This window comes from Rattus norvegicus, chromosome 15 (assembly GCF_021556685.1).
Source record: "Rattus norvegicus strain SHRSP/BbbUtx chromosome 15, alternate assembly SHRSP_T2T, whole genome shotgun sequence".
NCBI lineage: Eukaryota > Metazoa > Chordata > Mammalia > Rodentia > Muridae > Rattus > Rattus norvegicus.
In genome coordinates, this window is record NC_141548.1 from 18455750 (window position 1) to 18469520 (window position 13771).

A 13771-nucleotide genomic window follows, 5' to 3' on the forward strand; every position below is an offset into this window, starting at 1 on the left:
TGACCATTTGCTTGGAAAGTTGTTTTCCAGCCTTTCACTCTGAGGTAGTGTCTGTCTTTGTCTCTGAGGTGTGTTTCCTGTAGGCAGCAGAATGCAGGGTCCTCGTTGCGTATCCAGTTTGTTAATCTATGTCTTTTTATTGGGGAGTTGAGGCCATTGATATTGAGAGATATTAAGGAATAGTGATTATTGCTTCCCGTTATATTCATATTTGGATGTGAGGTTATGTTTGTGTGCTTTCATTCTCTTTGTTTTGTTGCCAAGACGATTAGTTTCTTGCTTCTTCTAGGGTATAGCTTGCCTCCTTATGTTGGGCTTTACCATTTATTATCCTTTGTAGTGCTGGATTTGTAGAAAGATATTGTGTAAATTTGGTTTTGTCATGGAATATCTTGGTTTCTCCATCAATGTTAATTGAGAGTTTTGCTGGATACAGTAACCTGGGCTGGCATTTGTGTTCTCTTAGGGTCTGTATGACATCAGTCCAGGATCTTCTGGCCTTCATAGTTTCTGGCGAGAAGTCTGGTGTGATTCTGATAGGTCTCCCTTTATATGTTACTTGACCTTTTTCCCTTACTGCTTTTAATATTCTTTCTTTATTTTGTGCGTTTGGTGTTTTGACAATTATGTGACGGGAGGTGCTTCTTTTCTGGTCCAATCTATTTGGAGTTCTGTAGGCTTCTTGTATGTCTATGGGTATCTCTTTTTTTAGGTTAGGGAAGTTTTCTTCTATGATTTTGTTGAAGATATTTACTGGTCCTTTGAGCTGGGAGTCTTCACTCTCTTCTATACCTATTATCCTTAGGTTTGATCTTCTCATTGAGTCCTGGATTTCCTGTATGTTTTGGACCAGTAGCTTTTTCCGCTTTACATTATCTTTGACAGTTGAGTCAATGATTTCTATGGAATCTTCTGCTCCTGAGATTCTCTCTTCCATCTCTTGTATTCTGTTGGTGAAGCTTGTATCTACAGCTCCTTGTCTCTTCTTTTGGTTTTCTATATCCAGGGTTGTTTCCATGTGTTCTTTCTTGATTGCTTCTATTTCCATTTTTAATTCCTTCAACTGTTTGATTGTGTTTTCCTGGAATTCTTTCAGGGATTTTTGCGATTCCTCTCTGTAGGCTTTTACTTGTTTATTAATGTTTTCCTGTGCTTCCCTAAGTGTGTTCATGTCTTTCTTGAAGTCCTCCAGCATCATGATCAAATATGATTTTGAAACTAGATCTTGCTTTTCTGGTGTGTTTGGATATTCCATGTTTGTTTTGGTGGGAGAATTGGGCTCCGATGATGGCATGTAGTCTTGGTTTCTGTTGCTTGGGTTCCTGCGCTTGCCTCTCGCCATCAGATTATCTCTAGTGTTACTTTGTTCTGCTGTTTCTGACAGTGGCTAGACTGTCCTATAAGCCTGTGTGTCAGGAGTGCTGTAGACCTGTTTTCCTCTCTTTCAGTCAGTTATGGGGACAGAGTGTTCTGCTTTCGGGCGTGTGGTTTTTCCTCTCTACAGGTCTTCAGCTGTTCCTGTGGGCCTGTGTCTTGAGTTCACCAGGCAGCTTTCTTGCAGCAGAAAAGTTGGTCTTACCTGTGGTCCCGAGGCTCAAGTTCGCTCGTGGGGTGCTGCCCAGGGGCTCTCTGCAGCGGCAGCAACCAGGAAGACCTGTGCTGCCCCTTCCGGGAGCTTCAGTGCACCAGGGTTCCAGATGGTCTTTGGCTTTTTCCTCTGGCGTCCGAGATGTGTGTGCAGGGAGCAGTCTCTTCTGGTTTCCCAGGCTTGTCCGCCTCTCTGAAGGTTTAGCTCTCCCTCCCACGGGATTTGGGTGCAGAGAACTGTTTATCCGGTCTGTTTCCTTCAGGGTCCGGCAGGGTCCTGCCGCTCCTGGGCCCTCCCCCACGGGAGCCCAGAGGCCTTATACAGTTTCCTCTTGGGCCAGGGATGTGGGCAGGGGTGAGCAGTGTCGGTGGTCTCTTCCGCTCTGCAGCCTCAGGAGTGCCCACCTGATCAGGCGGTTGGGTTTCTCTCTCACCGGGTCTGGGAGCAGAGAGCTGCTGCGGGCCGGGATCCGCGGGTGGGGGACTTCCCGGTTCATAACATTTTAACTCTGCCATTGTGTTTGGCATGAGGTAATTTATCCCTCTGGTGGGCTTTCTAATAGAGGAGAAGCTGAGTACAAGTGTCTGTTCAAATAGAAATTAGTCAAAAGCAAGTAAAGTGGACCTTTCCTCAGTTCCTCTGCTAGAGCCCCATGTCATGAAGTTAGTGGATGCTACTTGGGCAGTGTAAGCATAGACTACTTCTCTTTTTGCAGAAATTTGTAGTAAACACCTATGGTCCATGAAGAGACACCATGACCAAGGTAATACTCATAAAGCAAAACACTTAACTGGAGCTGGCTTACAGTTTCAGAAATTTAGTCTATTATCATCAAGGTAGGATGCCTGGCAGCATACAACCAGACATGGTGCTGGGGAAGGAATTGAGAGTTCTACACCTTGATCTGCAGGCACCACATAGGGCAGATCTTGAGCATAGGAGACCTCAAAGCCTGCCCCTACAATGACAGAGTTCCTCCAACAAGGCCATGCCTACTCCAACAAGGCCATACCTCCTAATAGCGCCACTCCCTATAGCCAAGCATTCAAACACATGAGTCCATGGGGCCATGCCTTTGCAAACCACTGCATTCCACTCCCTGGATTGTTTGGGCTTATAGCCATATCATAATGCTAAATATATTGAGTTCATCTTGAAAAGACACCATAGTCTATAAAAGTCCTTAACTTGTTAAAAATTCCAAAGATCAAAGTCTTGTTTGAGACTTATATATAATCTTTTTATAATTCCCTATAAAATCAAAATAAAAAAGTATATCGTATATCCAATCTATAATTGCACAGGATATATATTAGTGTTCCAAAATGGATGAAAGGGGGCATAGTGAGGAAATACTGGTCCAAAGAAAGACTGAAAACCCTCAGGGCAAACTCCAAACTCTTCATCTCTAATACCCAGTATCAAGGTGCTATTCAGATCTCCAACTCCTTTCAGCTTTGTTGACTAAAACACACTTCTTTCTCTTGTATTAGTGCCACTTCCTGTTACCATCATTCCTTCGCAGGAATTCCACAGCTCTGGCATCTCTAAAGCTTTGGGGTTTCCAAGGCAACCCAGATTTCACCTACATTCAATGGCTTTTCTGGGCCGCCATGCAGGGACAGCCCGGCCACATGCCTGGCCTCAACAGTTGTCTCAGATGCCGATCCCACAATCCCTTGCCTCTATCCTTGATTCTAAAGTCAGAACCATGAGACCAAAGCTGCAAGTTCTGCTGCTTGCTGGGGCCTAAAGATGGCTCCTTAGTTGTATTATGTTTTCACCCATTTTTTTTCTTTTCAATGGTTTCCTTCACTGCCAAAGCTTGGCTGTCCTGGAATTTTCTCTGTAGACTGACATTGACCTCAGAGAGATACCTGCCTCTGTCTCCTGAATGCTAGGATAAAAGGTGTGCACCACCATATGGGGACCTAAACTTTTCTTTAATTCCATTTCATGAAATGGAAACTTAGCTGGGTGGGATCTTGGCCAAAGGTCACCTCTCCCTTCATAACATTATCTCCTTGAACACAGGATTTAGCTCCATTTCACTTCCTGGTGCCCCTTTAACCCTTGAACCATACATTTTTGTCTTTTTCCTTTCTAAGTTTGATGATTCATCAAAACCCTCTTCATTAGATTGAACCACAGGACAGAGTTTATACTAGTCTGTTTTGAGATTCCCTCTACTAATGCAATTAATCTAAAGCTCTTCATCTTAGCCTTAGGCATGCGCTTTGAGCAGCAGCAAAAGAAACCACATTCATCATCAAAATATCACAAGAATGATCTGTGTGCAGAATACTAAAATCCTTCTTTTCAGAAACCTCTTGAGCCGGGCCCCCAGAGTTCGAATCACTCTCGGTACCGTATTTCTCATATTATGAAAGACACCATACGTGTCTTCCATATTCCTACTAGGATGGTGCATTAATCCTGATTAAAGCATTCCTCTGCTTTTTCCTAATCCAAAGTCCCTGAATACACATTCTTACACACACACACACACACACACACACACACACACACACACACAAACAAAAAAACACCATGATACATGGTTAGGTCTATCATAGTAATACCCTAGTCCCTAGTCCCTAGTACCAATCGGGATCAATTTCTGTCTTAGTTAGGGTTTTATTGCTATGAAGAGGCACCAGGACAAAGGCAAATCCTATGAAGGAATATATTTAATTGAGGCTGGCTTACATTTTCAGAGGTTTTTGTCTACTACTTTAAAGGAAACATGGTGGCATACAAGCAGACATGGTGTTAGAGAAGTGTCTATGACTTCTTCATCTTGATCTGCAAGCAGCAAGGAGGAGACTGTCTCTGACAGTGGGCAGAACTTGAGCATAGGAGACCTCAGAACCTGCCCCTACAGTGATACAGTTCCTCCAACAAGACCACACCTATTCTAACAAGGCCACACCTCCTAATAATGCCAATCCCTATGACCAAGCATTCAAACATATGAATCTCTGGGGCCATACCTATTCAAACCACCACAAGAAAATATTTTTGGTACTAACATTTGTATAGGAAGGTATAATTTCTTGGCTGTGGTTTAGATATTTGATTTAAGAAGTGGCAGCCTGGTCTTTTGCTGTGTAATAACTCATGAAACCTTGTCTCAAGCAGAAGTCCTTTATTTTCCTTAAGCAGGTCTTTTGTTAGTTGATGCAGCCTGTCAACCCTTTCTTGCATGCTCTGTTTCAACCATGTCTGGGGCTGTATACCCATGATTCCAGCACTCTGGATACTGCGGCAGGAGGATTGTGAGTTTGAGGCTAGCCTTGTCTACATAATAACAAATTGTGTCTCAAAAATGATGCTTTTATATTAGGACAATTAGGTGTGATACAAAATATTTATCAAATATATGGAGTTTTTAATAAAGCAAATTCATGACATAGTATAGGATATACTTCTTTATTACATATTAAATCAGGATTAGCAGCATGAATGATAATGACTATTTCTATATTCGCAAAAATCGGTAATTATGAAGTAAATTACGTTTCAAGATACCTGAAATAGTTATCATTTCATACATATTTTAAGATACTTCGTAAGTGCTGTGCTTTGTCAGACTATTGCATTTGAGATTTAAAGAAATGCAACATTTAATTAATAGTTAACTACAAATAAACACTTGTTTTCATTCCTGTGTGCAAATTTTGTTTTTTCCGCTAAGTGTCCTTAGGACCTCCAGGCTAAGCACCCTTGACTTGTACAAAAAAAAATGGCTCAGAGTGGTAAGTGATAAGTGTCTGATGACCTGAGCCCAATTCCCAGGGCCCACTTTGTAGGACAAGAGAACTGACTTTTGCAAATTGGCCTCTGATGCTCACATTCATTCCATGGTTACAGATGAGTAAAATAATTATTTTTTAAATGAACAGGAATCCACAACCAAACCACTCAATAATATGTTTGTATGAATCCATCATTTGATTAATGGTTATGAAGGGTGTTTTTGTGAATAAATCTTACTCCGTTTCCTTATAGAGCTAGAATGTTTTCAAGAACTTCCCACCATGTGTGCTATTCAGCTATTGCCCTGAGTTCTTCATACTGAACCAGTAGTTCTCATTTTGTAGCAGTCCTAATGGGTCCTCTAAGAACTCAGTTGCCCAGCATCAAATAGATTTTTTTAAAAAAAGTGATAGAATTGGAATTTTAACACAGATATGTGCCACTCCCGTCTATATACTAGATTCACATTCTCTTCTACCATTTACTAATCAATGAGCCTGTACCACCCCATCTTCCCAGGACGACAGCCTTGCCAGTGCTGCCCCCCCCCCCAGAAAGGCTGGCCCTTAATCCTCACTACTTCAACATTTGATTTTCCTTGGGGAAATTGATGGCTTTGGTGAACTTACTGTAGGCTGTCCCTGGTGCCTCCCCAAATTGACAGAAGACTTCAGAGCAGCCCTGCCAACAAGATCAGAGTGAGAAATCCCCCCCGTCACAGTCTGAGATAAAATGTGTTTTGTGGAAACAACAGTTCTGTGTTGATTCATCTTGAGCTTATTCTCAGCAAAAATCCCAAGCTGTTTTCACACATGCTGCTGTGAAGCAAAACTCCTCCATCTTGTCGAGCACATGGTGAGCTGGATCTGGGGAGCTCGCTCACAGGAAGAATTCTCATCTGCAGATCTAGAGCATACTAAGAGTCAGGAAGAGGAAGACAGCCCAGGAATGTGCGATTATCTGTGGGAAACACCGTCTTGGAGCACAGCGGCTCCTTCCTTCCAAACTTACACTGATTAAAATATGATAGGATTTTTCTTAATTGAGCAGTGATTCATTCATTCAAATAGCAGTTCACTGAAGCAGACATTTGCTTAAAGGATCCCCCTGATTGTCCAACTCTCTACCACCTACTCATTGGTATTGGCTGAGTAGTCTCTCTCCTGTCATGCTGTGATATACAAGGACACATTTGATGAAGAAGGAAATTTAATGTTTAGTAACCACATTTGACGACGTATTCAAGGACCAGCAGACTTGGTAGCCTGGGGAAGAGTTCTATGTTGATTTTATCTTTACCAAACAGTGTGTTGGAAGAATCGAATGCAAGTGGTAACAGTGATATTCTTCTGTCATAGAGATTTGCATCTCTTAAAGTCATTTATATATAGTCCTGTCCTTCAACCTATTATTACGAAAGGTGTGTTCTCAGAATGTGATACAAGTTCTTAGCATGGCTTTTAAGTGTATGGCAATATTGCCATACATTTGCTTGTACAAAGGGACACATTTACCTTATCCAAAATATAAGAAGTCTTCACCTTGCATACCAGTGTGGCTGTAAAGAATGACCACTGAAATCATATCCAGTTAAAAATAACCAACAGCAGATATGACTTTTTCATGATTCTTAAATATGTCTCAAAAACATTCAAAACAATTTTTCCACAGTTTATAGGAAGATATAAATCTGGGAATATTATAAAATAATACATAAGTAGCACCCCCTGGTTTTACACTGAAAACTAAAGGGCATTTTTTTTAAAAAGCACTTCCCAAGAACAGTTTGAATCATCATTCAAACCTCCTGGCCTTCATTTTTTTAATCAGTGATAGAGTCTGAGGAGATAGCATGGATCCCCTCCCAGTATTTCAGCCTTTGTGAGGTCACTATGAAATTGGAAAATTTCAGGAATGTCATTCTTTTTTGCTGGTCCCCTTTCCTCTGGTACATCTTCCACCTTTCTGAGGTAGCTGTTCTTCTCCTGACAGTGTTTGAATTTGCCAAGCTCCCCTGGCTGCTAACACAACCACACAGCCTTGGGATCTGTAGTTTCTGGTTTGTTTGTTTGTTTTTTCTATAACTTTAGTTATGTTTCGAAGGAATGTCCACAGTCCAGGTTGCCACATTTAGTTTCTCTGCTGTGCCTTTGTATAGATTATGCCCCCAGGTCCCTCTTTTGATTACTTTAGTGAGGTATTCTGAGAATTTATCAGTAGGAGGCCACAGGACAACATATACTTTGCTGGCCACTTTATTGGATGCACGTAACTAAATTCCAGATACCTAATGAATAATCACTGGCAATTTGAAAAGAAGCAATTTTAGCAGTTACTGGTGATTCTGTGCCTCTGTTTTCTACACTATGATTTGTGGACTGAAAATGATCTACTGGCAGAGTTTTGCTCAGAGTTACTATTTCATAGCAACAGAAACCAAACCATACTCTTGGGGAAATGGTATTATTTAACTCAACTATGGTAGCTGAAATTAGGCATCTTGAAGCTACGGGAAGTAGGAGCTCCCTGTAATCTGCAGAACTTAGTTCCAAGAGAACTGCCAATAGCAATTAAACTTCCAGTACACCTGAGAACACACCAATAGCTAAGCAGCAGCTTCCTGCCTCAGTAGTCACACGTGGTTACCAGGACTGAGCAGCATGAAATATGGAACCTCTCTGGCATGGCGGGAAGTCCATTCTTCAGCACTGGTCCATAGGAAGTGATGGAAGTTGGTCAAATCATCATAGATCTATGACTATCAATTCCATACAAGGTCCAAAATATTCTTCCTCCCAGTGTCAATGATTTGGTTTTGTGTTTGTTTCTTCACACACTAAAGAGAGCCCAGAAACATTCTGAATACCTTAAGTACACTGAGATATATTTCTTTTGCACTTAGGGCTTTTATAATTACTATGGATTATGATTCTACAATATGTGTTCCATTCCGTTGGAACTCGAAAGGAAGTAAATGAAAACAAAAGGAGTGATTTCCTGTTCCAATAAAGCTTAGAGAATGATGAGCAAGAAAATGGCAGACAGGGATCAAATGAGAACACGAAGGTGGATGGTTGACCAAGTGTGGAAATACCGAGTCAAAGCTTTCTGTTGGCACTGAACTCAGATGTCGCTCTAAACAATATGGTAAACGCATTAGTTCACATAATGGTTTAAGGGGCTTTACTGAAGGAAGCCTTCAGTGGAATTCATTTCCATTGACTTAAAGAAGAAAATAGCCATTATTTTATGGTATGAAATATGCTATTATATGTCAGGGAGAGGGTACAGAAACTATACCCTAATGAAGCAGGTACAGATACCAATCAAGCTTTGGGAAGGCAACAATTTAAGATATTCAGAGAAGTGAGCCCTGCTGAGAAGTGCTATTTCTTGATGGGAGCCCTGAATTAGTGATCATATTTCTTCTTCTATTCTTGTTTTAGAGATGCTGTCGGGTCACTGACAGTTGATGTTAGTAGGAGAAAAGTGGAAACACTGTTGTTGTCTTTCCATTTACAGACCTTGAAGACTTAATGGTAAGTGTGCAGTGCTATTCACCCAGAAGTCACTGTATGAAGGAAGCCTGCTTTCGTGACACTCGGATAGCATAGTTCTCTGCTGATTGTTCTTTAGGAGTTGTTGCTCCCTCCACCCCCAAAGTCGTCCTGATTAATGAATTCTGTACTCAAAGCTCCCACAGTGACATATAGGCATCCTTTGCTTTCTCTTTGGGAAACATTTCGAAATAATTCAGTGCTGAGAGTTTCCATTTCATTTATGTCTGATAGAATTTTCTACATTTTGCTGTTGTAAATGATATAGCTTATTCTTTAATTTTGAACAGCTTAAACAGTCATCTTTCTGTGTCCAGCTGGCTTTTGTTAAAGGAGAAATATCCTAAATTGTTCACTGTTAAATCAGATTAAAATGACTTTAATGTTAGTCCATTAAAACTTTTCTGCTTCTCTTTTATAAAGAGATCATCTGCACAAATGCTGGCATATGCCTCACACACAGAACAAACCTTTCCCTTCCTCTTATTTTTTCTGAGTAGCTCTACTAGAGTCCAAGTCAAAAGTCTGTACCTATTCGTAACTGTTTGGGGATAAATTGTTTTATCAAATACTTTTGCTATTGGGGGCAACTGGATTATAGGGACTGAATGTAGGACCTCACATGTTTAACCACTGGGCTCTACTCCAAATCTGAGCTTTTAAATTTGTGGAGGGAGGTTGCTAATCTGAATCAATGAGGCTTAGTTTTATGTTTTTAAACAAATTGTAGATCATAGAGAAACAAGGAATGAATACACACACATGCACATACACACCATTTCCCAAATGTGTGTGTGTGTGTGTGTGTGTGTGTGTGTGTGTGTGTGTGTGTTAGTATACAAAGCCTGTATGAGTCAGATTTTGCTTCTACCATATGGATCCTGGGAACCAAACTTGGTCATAGGGTTGACAGCAAGCACCTTTACTCAATGAGCCATTTTGATGGTCTCTAAGTAATTCTAGGTTTCAAGAAATCCTGGAGCCTGTCTGCAGATTCAAGTTAGGGAAGTATACATTAGTTACAGCTGAGAAAATAAATACATTCTGTAAGAAGGAATTGTGTGTTGATGAAGACTTCATTGCAGTCTGTGTTTTATCCCCTATTTTACATTAGTCTCCATTCAATTTGAAGCCCGAGTTCTTGAGTCCTCTCTGAATGACCTCACACGGTTACCTTTAATCAGTTCCTACCTCAGCAATGCACCTCAGATTCTCTCACTGTCTATTTTCTGTCACCACAGTCCTGGCCTGCTTTCCCGCTCTTGCCTTATGTCCCAGGAAGACACACTCGATGGCCTCTTGCCATTATTCTTGTTTTGCAGGAATCTCTCTCCCAAGCATTTAGAATCATCTTCCTAAAAGAGAACCCAGATTCCCCAGTCAGCCTGGAGCTCCCACTGCCTGAAATCTTTTAGCAGTTTCCATCTGCTTATAGAAGAAATGCAAACCATTGGCCAAGGCTGCTGAAGGCCTAGATTCTTTTAAGAACCACCTCCTTTGTGGGCCAAATACACTTATAGCTTAGTCAGTTTAACTTTGAGTGTGTTTTTTTTCCTGACACATTCCATCTAAGCTTTCTCATCTGGGCTATTCTTTCCTCTACAATAGTTACCTTGCATCTGGCCTGGAGATAGAGTTCACTGGAAGAAGACTTGCCCATCATATGCAAGTCCTGGATTAAACTCCTAACTTTATAGAACTCCACACCAAACCAAAACGCAGAACAAAACAAACAAAAACTATGGCCAGGTACGGTTTTACCTCAAGTAATTCTAACACCTGAGAGGCTGTTAGAGGCGCCTCACAAGTAAGACAGGCAGGGCTACTTGAGCTACATAGTTGCATGACAAGCCTGAGCTACAGATGAGACCTTGTCTCAGGGGAAAAGCAAAAGACTGAAGATGAAGCACTTCGGTAGAGTACTTGGTCAGGATGTACAAGGCCCTAGCTTCAGTCCTCATTAAGGCAAGAAAGAAGAAAAGAAACTTCATTTGAATTTGTTACTTTCTTTTTTTCTGGTTCACTGTCTGAAGTTTTTGACCAAAGGGGATGGATGGAGATGTGTGTGTGTGTGTGTGTGTGTGTGTGTGTGTGTGTGTGTGTGTAATTGCATTATATTCTTTTCCTTTACTCTCAATATTTCCCAAATAATATGTTAATAATAGTTAATGAGTATTTATTGAATGAAAACAGAAACAACACAAAATTCTTCAAGGTGTTTTGGCTTCAGCCTTTTCCCTTGAATTTTGCACTTTATGAATTTTAGTTCACTTTATTTAAATGGTCATTGTTAGACCACTTGTTGAAAATCTCTCAGTATGAAATGTCCTCACATTATTTTAGGTTGTGTGGGAGTGAAATTATTGAGCATTCGATGGGCATTGATTTGAATTCCATAAAAAAGAAAAAGTATCATAATTATGGCTCTCGTTTTTCTAAATAAATTTTTGCTAGCCTTACTCTTTGTCAGTCGAAGGCTTGAATAATACTACACGGGGGACTTAAGAGTCCACAAGTTTCCCCCTTAAAAGGCATGAACTTGGTTCTTCAATGAGTGAAGAGTAGATGGGTTTATCTGGTAATCGTTTTCATTTAGATTAGTGATACAGGACTGTGATCTGTACTTATTGCTGCTCTTGTTTTCATTGAGAGGAATACATTTTCATTTAGATACTTAAAATTAAATAAGTCGAGTCCTGACTTTTCCTGGTTTCATAAGAAACCTGACACTTTTGAAGAAAATATTCTTTGCAGGGGCTGTGACTCAGTGCAGAAAAGCTTATTGTATGATGCTTACTATACACACCCAGCACCCAAGGGAATCCTGAGATGGTACCTCACGTCTATATATCCAGAAGTCCTTCAGCAACAGGGAAGACAAAGCCCGGAGAGTCTCCCAAGGTCCTGGGCCAGATAGTCTGGTTTATGTAATGAAATCAATACCAGACTCTGCCTCAAAGAATGTGGAAGAAAAGGACCCACAACAGAGGCATTCTTCTGAATGTCACAAGTGCCATGCTATGAACACATCTGCACTTACACAGCATGTACACATGTACATACACGTTGAATATATACACACAACAAAAAATTAAATACTCATAAAAAAGTCTTTCTTTCCAAGAGTAAGCTATGAAAAGGCTACATTTATTCTTTCAACTAATTATGACGGAAACTTTTCATTAAGCTCAGTGTATGGCACAAAATTGCTAGTTGAATCTGTCTCTATTTTGGGTATTTCTCCAGATTCAGGACATCTGTGACTGCCACCCTTGTGTCCAACTTTCAACCTCTTACGTTGGGACTTCTCATTTTCCGTTTTCTCCTTTCATGTTAATAGCTGTTAGCTCATATACTTTAGATGGTATGGAAGTTGGGGCTTCTAAGCGACTTTGGCCAACTTTACTGGAGATCTACTGCAAAGGGGCTCTTGAACCAAATGGAGAGCAAGCCTAAAGTTCAAATGCACACTTCTCTGAATGTAATGTATCTCACCCTGCTAGAATGGGCTCTCACTTCGCTCTGACAGGCTCTGAGCTGCTCAGGGGCTCTCTCTTTACTCACGTGGTGCTGGTGTGACAGTATATACATGTCAGGTTACTGACAAGCTATTTTTCTCACGTTTTATTCTTAGAAGCTCTCCAGTAAATTACACGTTCTTATTACTACTCTCTGATCCCCATTAGACGTAAAAACCTACTTATAGAATTTCAGAAATGATTTTTACTCTAAATACTTTCGGTGTGTATTAATTTTTTTCATTAGAGATGAATCTTAAATCTTTCAGCTGTAAGGTATATGATATTTCTTCAGCCTCAACATTCCTCCAACTCTTCGCCTCTGAAAGCATTTTTATAACCATTTTCATATTTGGTATGTCCCATTTTTGTTTTTATATTTGATGCACAGACACATTTGAGTGACAGTTCATCTTCCCTTCCAATATTCTCCTAACCAGAATTACCCAAAACCACAGATATTTTTGTCTATCTTTAGCACAGTAACAATAATAATAATAGATTTTCATAATGGTTACTCAGAAACATTGTAAGACCCAGAAATTACTTCTTTATCATTAAGAAAAGGGGAAAGGGAGTCCTTGAGAAAATATTTTTATTGCTTTATCATTGAATAATGGAAGGTTCTTGGTATGCACACTCATATTCTTACCTCCTTCTGACAGTCAAAACTAATATAGTCCCTACTTTTTCCTGTTGATCCCTAGCAGGGCCTGAGAAACCCGTTGACCACAGTGCTCTGAGCAGTGACTACAAGTTGGATGAGCTAGCAAAAGTGACACAAAGCTATTTAGCAATAAACTTCGTCTAGGCATGGTGAACAAACAAACAAACAAACAAAAAACAAAAATACTGCCCACTGACTGGATCCAGGTCGGTCATACCATGTCACAGCATGACTAGGAAAGAAAAAAATGGAGGAAAGAAAGTTCTAGAGCCTTCACACTAGCAGTCTGGACTCTGGCCTAAAAGTGATGTGTATCATTTTTGCTTTTGACACATAGAACTAAAGTCCTAGTGTATAATTCAAGTGCAGATAAGGCAGAATCTTACTATGTATCTAGACTTTTAATAACTCAAAATGCTTGTCCAAGATTCCTAGTGACTATTATATCACCTATATGAATGTGTGTGTGTATATATATATATATGTATATATATTCATGTGTGTGTATGTGCATGTGCATGTATATGTACTGCATATGTATATAACAGTATAGGTTAATAATTAGTAGGATCTCCCCCACTAGAGCTCAGGCTGTTCTGAATCTCCTGCCTCAACCTTCTGTGTGCTAGGATTATAAGCATGTGACACCATGCCCAACTTTCAGCTAAAGCATAGCCTTTAG

The 13771-nt window shown here is 40.3% G+C and overlaps 1 protein-coding gene across 17 annotated transcripts in view; it reads left to right on the forward strand.

Annotated features, from left to right (window-relative positions):
- Nucleotides 1-13771, forward strand: part of Fhit (fragile histidine triad diadenosine triphosphatase) — a 1549291-nt gene that overhangs the window by 1198737 nt on the left and 336783 nt on the right. The window contains exon 1 of one of the 17 annotated variants that reach the window (XM_087586500.1): nucleotides 8794-8886. The gene's annotated coding sequence lies outside the window, so the exon portion shown is untranslated. 17 annotated transcript variants of the gene reach the window in all.